This window comes from Mustela erminea, chromosome 1 (genome assembly GCF_009829155.1).
Source record: "Mustela erminea isolate mMusErm1 chromosome 1, mMusErm1.Pri, whole genome shotgun sequence".
Taxonomy (NCBI): domain Eukaryota; kingdom Metazoa; phylum Chordata; class Mammalia; order Carnivora; family Mustelidae; genus Mustela; species Mustela erminea.
In genome coordinates, this window is record NC_045614.1 from 103,509,596 (window position 1) to 103,519,712 (window position 10,117).

Consider the following 10,117-nt stretch of genomic DNA (forward strand, 5'->3'; position numbering starts at 1 on the left):
GCTGAGGGATAAAGGGAGATGATAAATAAGTAAAACAAGGGAAGGGTCTTGTAGGCTTGTGGCATTCAACTCTGAGCTGAGGCCCACGATAAGCTCAGCCTTGTCCTTTTCAGACACATACCTGATTGCAAATCTTGCGGATCAGCAGAAAGGTTTGTGGGTCTGTAAATAATTCTAATGGTCATGTGCCCTTCAGACTTGAAATTCTCCCTGCAAAATCACAAATACCTGGGGCCTGAAGGCAGCTCTGGAGGTGGGCACTGCCCATTCCTAGCATCAGACATTGGGTCAGCTGCCCTCCCAGCCCAGGCAAAGTCCCCTCAAACTCGATCTGTCTTGGGGGAGGGGACACCCCTGCTGAGCGGGAGCCATCCAGACACTAGCTCCATCTCAACTTGAGCTTCTGGATTTCTTAAGCAGTTAAAGTGTGAAATCCTCCAGGCCAGCTTCCCAGGTGGGTAAGGCTACTCCCCACAGCTCCCTCTCCCCCTCACCTCCCGCTCCCACAGAAACGTATGGGAGAGGAGCATGTCCAGCAAGAACTCTCGGAGAGAAATGGTCCCAAATGGCAACTTGCAGAGCATCAAGAAGAGAAGTTTTTAAAAATGTAAAATCGCCGAAGGACTTGAGTAAACATTTTTCCAAAGAAGATACACAAGTGGCCAGTAAGCACAGGAGAAGAGGCTCAGCATCCTGTCAGGGAGAGGCAAACCCAAACCACCAGGAGATCGCACTTCACGCCCACTGGGATGGCTATTCTGAAAAAAAAAAAAAAGAAAAGAAAACAACAACAACAATAACAAAACCCCAAGTGCAGGAGAAGATGTGGAGAAATTAGAATGATTGTGCATGAAGGGTGGCATGTGGAATGTGGCAACCATCTTGGAACAGTAGGGTAGTTTCTCAAAAAATTAAACCTAGAATTACTGTAGGGATCCAGCCATCCCACTTCTGGGTATATACTCAAAAGAACTGAAAGCAGGGTCTCAAAGAGATATTTGTATATGCATGTTCACAGCAGCATTATTCACAATGGCGAAAAAGTGGAAACAACCCAAGGACCCACCGATGGCTGAGCGGACAGGCAGGATAGCATCTACATACAGTGCAATATTATTTCCCTTAAAATGGAAGGGAATTCTGCAATAGACTACCACATGGATGAACTGGGACCCTGCATGCTAAGCGAAATTAGCTGGTCACTACAGGGCAAACACTGTGTGATTCCACTTACAGACCGTAATGGGAGAGTAGTCAACTTTATAGAGGCAGGAAGTGGAATGATGGTTCCCAGGGGCTGCGGGGAGAGGGAAACAGGCGGTGTATTATGTGTACAGAGTTTCATTTGGGAAGATGGAAAAGTGCTGGACATGGATGGTATGATGGTTGCAGCGCAAAGTGGTTGTGATCATTGCCGCAAATTTTTATGTTACGTATATTTTACCACAATTTACAAAAAATACAGAGGTGACTAAGAGAAGACTGTGAATGCCGCCTCCACCCCACCCCTTGAGGTGTCTTTCTCGGGGGAAATCTGAGGTTGGGGCTGGAAGCGAGGAAGCCTGGCTTTTCAAAGGTGGTTGAGGGGCGCCTGGGTGGCTCAGCTGGTTAGGCATCCGACTCTTGCTTTCGGCTCAGGTCATGATCTCAAGGTCCTGGGATGGAGCCCCCAGGTAAGGCTGTGCCATCACTGGGGAGTCTGCTTGAGAATTCTCTCTCCCCCCTCCCTCCCTCTCTCTCTCAAGTAAATAAATAAATCTTGAAAAAAATTCTTTTTTAAAAAAATATTTTATTTATTTATTTGACAGAGAAATCACAAGCAAGCAGAGAGGCAGGCAGAGAGAGAGGAAGGGAAGCAGGCTCCCCGCTGAGCAGAGAGTCTGATGCGGGGCTTGATCCCAGAACCCTAGGATCATGACCTGAGCTGAAGGCAGAGGCTTAACCCACTGAGCCACCCAGGCACCCCTTGAAAAAAATTCTTAAAAGTTTGTTAAGCTTCTGATGGAAATGGGAATGGGAAGATGAGTGAGGGCTTCAAAAGCCCGTGGTCCTAGGCGAGGACATTGCTTGTCATCCTCTGCCAAGCAAGAGCCACTCCTCTGTCCTGTTGCTGGGGGGGGGGCGCTTCAACATTTGTGAGGCATGCTTACATTCGTGAACACACATCCATAATGTACGTGTGGGTGCTCGCACACGCACTCATTCAGAACTGGCGTCCTATTGAAACACATCAGCTAAGCAAACCAACCCCTGGGTCTTAGGAGCTGGGGGAAGTGATCAGCTGGGATATTCCGCCCCCCTAGCCACCTTGGCTCTCCGCTGTGGGGCCAGAGACCCCTCAGCCAGGAGGGCTGATGGCCGAGCACATCCGCAGGCAAAAGGGCTCTTGGCTCTTGGTATCCCTTGCAAGAGGAGAAAGGGACTTCAAGCTTTGCTGCAAGACACCGACCTCTCAAAGATAAGCTCAGTCCTCCTCCCGTCTCTAACCTCAGCTGAGCCAGCTGTTATCAGTGGTGAGTGTGGGCTCTGAGAAGCGCTGACCCTGGCCTCCTGCTCTGGGTCAGGGGCCTGCCTGACCGGGCCCCTGAGAAGATGCCAGAGATCTGGAACAAGGGAGATAAGGGCAATCACACCTGGACTTTGGCAGGCAGGACGCCCAGGAAGCACGGGGTGTGGGGCGGGGGCGGGGGCAGATTCACTTCGACTCTGGCCTGACCCTTGCAGACCTGCCCCCTCCCCACACTATGCTCTGCGGCTGGCTGGGCCTGCGTTCACATCCCACTGAGTCCCTCACTTCTCAGAGCCTCCACCTGCCTGTCCCGTAGAATCAGGGCAGTATTAATAGTTCCCCTGGGCGGGAGGAGATGAGGTGAACAAGGAATGTTGGTGACCCATTGTCAGGATGGGGGTAGACACTGGCCAGCCCCAATGCCAACAGTGACCGTTTCTTTGTCAGTGCCACAGTCTGGGAGTTGCCAGGGAGGGCCGGGCCACTCAGCACTGGTGGAGCTCCCCGGGAGCGGTTAGCCTTCCAGAATGCAAAATGAACATCTTATCGCGTTCATTCATTCAGCCAGCAAATCCCTTATTGGATCCCTGCTATATTCCAGGTGAAGCTTGGCCCTGGACATGCAGTGGGCAGAGGGCATCCTCAGTCTCTGTCTTAAAGGGCTGTTTGGGGAGGCAGACCCTTTCTCTTCAATAGCCTTCTCCAAGAGACATGATGGGTGATAGGAATGACCCACTCACTGTTCACTGCTCAGTACCCCAACATGCCTAGAGTTGTAGGCAGGGCTCAGTGGAGATCGTGGGGCCAAAGTCCAAGCCTCCTGGTTGGTGCCGGCACCCCCTCCCCACCCCGGATCTGCGTGGACCTGGGCTGTTAACCTGGGCTTGAGCAGGGGTCAGGCTCCTCCAGCCGGGCCGCACTCCTTGGGTGGCGGAAGGCCTCTGAGGGCTTAGAGTGGGGAGTCTGTGGGGCCTCACAGCCCCAAGGCAGGCTCAGCCTCCTCTGAGGCTGTCAGTCTGCACAGCAGTGGACAGCTTGTGGAGGTCAAGGTTCACCATGCTCTCCTCTCCAAACCCCCCCACCAAAACTCCCCAAAAATACACACTCAAAAAAATGCCTGTTATCCACAAGCTCCTGGGCAAGGCAAGGGTCCGATTTGTCACCATGGCTTTATCACATAGTGGCTCTGGGATCAAAACGCCTGGGCTGGAATCCCTGCTTATCAGCTGAATGACCTTGAACGAGTCACTTATCATTTCCGAGCCCCAGTTGCTTCATCTGTAAACTGTGGCGATCATACTAATACCTCCTTCTGAGGCTCATTCGAGAGGGAGACCACAGAGCTTACAGATAGTGTCTAGTACATTGCCCAGCACAGTAAACACACCCTTTAAGTGTCAGACATTCTTACGATTACTGGGATTAAACTGTGGGCTTTGGCCAACTGGATTCAAATTCATTCTATCCTTTACTCCGTGTGATCTCAGGTACATTTCTTCCCTTCTGTGTAGTGGCCACTGTGGTCTGCCACCCAGAGACGCCACCAGGACTGAGGGTCTCATTCCCCTCCCACTGGGGGTGTTGGGGGTTGATGGGTCCCAGCTGGGTTTCTCTCTGAGACTCGCTTTCCACTGAAGACAGCCACCTTGCTTGAGGTCACACATGCCCTGAACTTGCATCCACTGGGTGGTCGAGGTAGAGTGTATAAAAGGCCAGGCCCTTGTGCCTGCAGAGACATGGGCATCCCGGGGCTGGATCAGCTGGGGTCTTGCGTGCTACCACGTTGCATTTCTGCTCCTCTCGGCACATTCCAGATTCCCCCTGCTTGCTGAAAGCACTCTCCAGTGAACCAGCTCACACATCTCTGTCTCAGAGCAGGTTTTCTGGGGACCTCCACCTATGACAGTGGTGCCAGGGAAGATCTTAGGAACAGCCTCCAACGCAGGATTTTGGTGCCAGTCTCCTGGGGTGAGCTGGCCATGAGGACCCCGGGACACACCTATAGCGTAGTCATGAACACTCTCCTGGCAGTGAACTGGGTGAGATGCTTGTGGAAGGGAAGGTGGGTGCAGGTCGCTGTCCATGGTGTCCTATGAGCCAGAGCTGAGAACCCGACTCTGAGTTTGAGCCTGGAGCCAAGCCCCTGGCAGCAGAAAGCCCTGTCTCCTGAAGGCTTTGGTCCTGAACAAGAGGGGACTGGCCACACCAACTGGACAAGCTGACGTCCTTCGGGTTCTGGCCTCCTACATCAGCCCTGAGCTTCAGATGGGTTTGGGTAGGATAGGAATACCCTGGAGCCAGGAGTGTGAATAATTGAGAATGATGGCTGGAAGGAGAGATTTTCTGCAGCCCACCTTGCCCGAGGCAGCCTGCTTGATCCTGGGCTCAGGCCCCCTGGCTTGGCTTTCTCCCTTGCCCAACCCTCCTCCAGGCCCTTCTGATGCCAGGGCACCTGCAGCCAGCCCTGTTGAGCTTGGATTTTTGTCTACGTCCTTCAACCTTGGTCTTGCAGACATCCCTGTTTTCCCCCCAGGCCTATCCACAGCCTGGGCAGGAAGCTGTGGGCCCTGGTCACACAGAGTGGCAGAAATTGGAAAGGTCAAAACTACAGTCCACACTTTAATCCCAACCACCATAAGAAGGTCTGACGTTTACGGCTTCTGTTTCCAGTCTGTGAGGCCTTGGGTTTGAGTTCCTGGCTGGGCCAGGGCAGGCAGGGGTCTCATTCTGTCCCCTCCAGAAGACCACGTGGGCTCCTGACCAGTCTCTTAGTCACAGCTCCCAACCAGCCCAAGAAGCAGACACTCATGGAGGAAGCAGAGGCTCTGACCAGTGGAGGGTCTTCTCCAAGGTCTCACAGCTCTCAGTAGAGCCACATTCACATCCAGGAGTGCGTGGCTCCCTCCCCAGCCCCTCTGCCTCCTGGTTGGGCCACCTCACAGCAGCCTGCAGGGGCTGAGGAAACCGGAGCGTTTGGACAGGGGTCTGGACAGTGAGGGACTTATCCTGTTTTTTGTTTGCTTGTTACGTATTCATTCCCAGCTGATTAGTTATCTTGAATGCTTTAAATGTAGAATAGAGAGTTTAAAGAAGAAAGTAAAAATTACCCTAAATTCCACCAACTGGAGATATTGTTAACAGTTTGGTGAACAGATTTCCAGACGGCTCTGTGTGCGTGCGCGTGTGTGTGATTTTATAATGGGATCATATACTGTTTCATAACCTGCTCTTTTTACTCAACAATATGTCATGGGAATCTTTCCACATCACTAAATATAGCTCTATCCGTTATTTAATGGCTGCAGACTACCCACTGTATTTCATTGCAAATTAAAGTATGTACCATCTTTTATTGATCCAACCCAATACGGCTGGGCATTTAGGTTGTTTTCAGTGTCTTGCTATCACAAAAGCTCTAGGTCAAACACTATTACATGTCCATTGAGTGTCTTCGGGAACATTCTAGCAGGCTGAGCTTAGAGAAAAATTCCCATAGCTCGGGCCATTACTCTGTGGCCTCCTTCCAGTAGTGGATTGTTTCCCAGGGGCGTCTCCCTGATGGGCTGGTGGCCTTCCTCCCAGGGGCTCCTAGGGCAGGTCAGCAGAGATGTGCTCAGAATGTCCCTTTATCCTTGGGCAGCTCTGGGTAAGAGGCGGGGTGTGCCCTTGCATCCTAAGCTGTGGAATTCCCAAGTCCAAAGACGCGAGAATCTACAAGAATCAGTCCTGCTGGGGTCCGCTGGGGCTTCTGGCGGCCTGCAACTCTGAGGGGTTTACCTCTGCCCTCAAAGAGGCAAATGGGCCAGGCAGGGGCTGAAGAAATTCAGGCTGAAGGCATGCGGGGTGCCTGCCAGGATGCAGGTCTGGGTTCGGTTCTCCATGGATTCCCGCTTTTATTCATTCTTGTCCACAGCACTAGCCAGGTTGCGGTAGGGGCAGATATGTCCAATTGAAGAATACAAGGTTCACAGATGGTAGGGGAGAGACCACAGTTAAATAACCGTAGGGTGACAAGCAATTCTCGTGTGCTTGGCGAGAGGAAGGAGGACTGGAGGATTTTGGGGGATAGTCAGTCCATTATCAGACTTTCGTCTAGATCTTAGCTAGGTAAGACCTACTTTAATCTTTTTTTTTTAAAAGACCTATTTTTTGAGAGAGGGAGAGATGCCTCTAGATGCCTTGAGTTGACACCTAGCTGGCTGAGACACCCAGGGGCCCCAGAGAGAAAGAATTTTAAGAAGACTCCATGCCCAGCATGGGACCGACTTGGGGCTCGATCTCACAACCTTAAGATCATGACCCAACTTGAAATCAAGAGTTGGATGCTTAACTGACTGAGCAACCAGGTGCCCCTAGTTCTCTGTTTCAGGATCTCCCTTTGGCTGACCACCGATAAGACCCTAGGATGTCCATTCCTAGGATGACCTTAGGTCATCCTAGGGTCTTATTGGTGGGGACCTAGGGTGGGGACCCTAGAATGTCCCCACCATTCCCAGGTGACTTCCTGCCCCATCACTGAAGTCTCCCCACTATGCCTAGACCTTTCACCTAGGAGATGCTCTGGGTCTTGATTCTGAGTCACAGAAAAACTTAAAGAGGCCCTGAAGACTGGTCATTCATCCCCACAGATGAAGAAACAGAGGCTCAGAGAGGGCCCATGACTCTCCCTGAGTCATACAGCCTGTTCCAAAGCCAGGACAATTCCCAGGGGCCGATCTTGCCGTCTTTTCACCTTCACCGCTGACGTCAGTTAGGCATACATTCAGCTGAAAATAAGAGAACACTGGATTGGCCGCCAGGGAACTAGATCAGGCCAGTCCAGGCCTGGGTACTGCCTCTTGACCCCAGGTTTTAGTCTTTCTCCTTTGCTCTGCTCACTGTGCCTTTCTCTGTTTGCTTGCTGCCTCCATGGCAAGGCAGCCTGCTCTATTTTCCGGTTTTCGCCTCTGCTTTCTGGGCAGGAAAGTGGAAAGCCTGTGCTAGCCCCATTCTTTTGAAAATGCCTTCCGGAAATCTGTACCCTAGAACTCGCTCTGAGGTTTCATCAGCCAGAACTGGGTGGCGTCACCCAAAGCGAACCTTTGTAGCTGGGCGTCTTGCCGTCCTGAACCAGACCACCAGGAAGGAAGCGGGGAGAAGGATAGGGGGTGACGGTAGACGGAGTCTGCCATGAAGCCGCCTGGACTGGATTTTGCTTAGTAGTCACCGGGCCCTCCTCTTCGTCCCCCAGGGTCCCACAGTCGGCCACAGTAGAGAATAGAAAGTGGGTTTTTCTCTGAACTGAGGTTTCTGAACATTGGCCACTGGGAAGAAGGAAGAGGGGTGTTCTGGCCACACAGCGTTCTTACCCTAACCCTGCAGTCTTCTCTTCCAGAGAAGTCCTCCTCAGAGATGCCTGGCATGGCGCGCAGGGCCCCGGACCTGTGGGAGGATGGAGCCGCATGCCGGGCAGGAGTGAAGTGAGAACTCTGCGCCAGCCCCTCAGCTACCTCGCTGGGAGCCCTGCGCTAGGTGTGTCAGCATCGTCCTGCCCATCCCACATCTCCCCATGGACTGCACGGATACCCCGGTCACACGGGCCACTCCTCCTTCCGGCCTGGACTCAGTGGCCTCCGTGAGTACTTCCCTACCACTCACCCTTCCCACCCAAATCCTCGACCCCACTGTGCGGGCACTCCTGTTCTCGTGCCCTGGGAGCTCCCGTGGTCTTTATTTAACAGGCTCTTCCAAGCCAGGTGGCCTATCAGCAGCGTCAGCATTGCCTGGGGATTTGCCAGAAACACAAGTTCTCAGCCCTTGGAATCAGGGACTTGGGGTAGCGGCAGCACGCTGGTTTCACAAGCCCTCCAGGTGATTCCGAAGCCCTCAAGTCGGAGAACCATGGGCACATCGTGACTCAGCCTGTGAAATCATTTCTGGGCTGTTAGCAGCAACCACAGGCACCTGGGAAAGGCAGAAGTAAAGAAGGGCTCTTCCGGCCCCTCCGTGCTTTGGCATAGACCAGGGGAGGATCCTACAAAGACGGGGACGTTGAGCCTGAGAAGAGCCGTGGGAGCTCAGGACCACGGAGGGGCCATCCAAGACTTCCCAGCATATGGATTTGGGAGCTAAGCTTCCTGAACCCTAGGTGAGCGATCCATTCTTTTTCCCCAACTGAAGTATCTTAAAAAAAAAAAAAAGCGCAAAGGCATTTATACCTAATGTGTGCACCTGTTACAAGAACACGGCCCCGAGGAATACATCGTTATCATAAACATGTGAAGAAAGCTCTGGAGGGGAGTCTGAAGGTAGGGGTGATGTCTCATCTGTGCTGTGCAGGCCAGGCCCTGCCTGTCTGTGTTGGGGGGGTTGGTGAGGAAGGTCATTTGCCTTGTCACCATCGCTGTTTCCACCACATCAACCCAGTGGCCTCTCCAAATGAGACCGAAGACGGGGCAGTGGCCCTTAACCCAACTTCTTGGTGTCTTCCAGAACCCAGGGCTGTCTGCGCTAACAGCTATATGCATGGAAGGCCAGCCTCCCCCAAACGTTGGTGGGGACCAGGACGAGTAGAAGGGAGGCTCACCTCTCATTGTGGCTACAAATTTATAAGTTGCAAATCGAGCTAAAGAACTTAAAGAAAAAGTCCTTTGACTTTGGCCAAGGAAAGTTTATAAAGACGTGGCAGACTGAGAGAGGAGACGCAGAGGGAAGAGCACCCCCCCCCCCCATAGCTTCCCTGTTTGTCCTCCCACCCAGCTCCAGCCCATGCTTTGAGGGCCTCATGCACAGGCCCATGGACCCTGCAGCCTGTTCGTCAAGCTCCTTCGACGCCTCCTGCGGATGGAACCTTCTGACCACCCTTTGGAGGCAGGGCCGGAAAAAGTCCTGAACCTGGAGGCTGGCTCAGGGCTCTTTAGAACGCGAATTCCAGAAGCATGGTCTAAATGATGGGTCATGGGCTCTGGGCGTGAACACAGCCCCTTCCCCTGTGATTCCTCCTGCTGTGGGTGGGTGTGGTCAGAGGAGGGCTTTAGCAGAGGCTTCGGAAGGCTTGTTTCTCAAAGTGTGGTTCCCCTGACCCGCTTTGTAGGCCCCACCTGAGTGCCAGGTAGAATGGCCGCCTCACTCCACACCTGTGAATCACGATCTGTTTCTAACCAAATCCCTAGAAGCACAGGCACATCCCCATCTAAAAAGCAGTGCTCTAGGGACGCCTGGGTGGCTCAGTTGGTTAAGCAGCTGCCTTCGGCTCAGGTCATGATCTCAGGGTCCTGGGATGGAGTCCCGCATCGGGCTCCTTGCTCAGCGGGGAGCCTGCTTCTCCCTCTGCCTCTGCCTGCCACTCTATCTGCCTGTACTCACTCTCTCTGTCAAATAAATAAATAAAATCTTTAAAAAAAAAAAAAAAAAAGCAGTGCTGTAAAGCACAAAACCCAGGGGGCAGAGTCCCTCTAGGCCATGTCTAGGGGGTCCTAACAGTACGAACTAATAAGCAGGTGCTTGACAAATGCCAGCTATGACCCAAAGCAGGCCTGCAGTTGCCACGTGGGACTGCCGACTGGTTCACCGAGATTTCATTTCCTCTTTCTGTGGGGCCTCTGTGGCCTGATTCTGAGGACGGCCAGA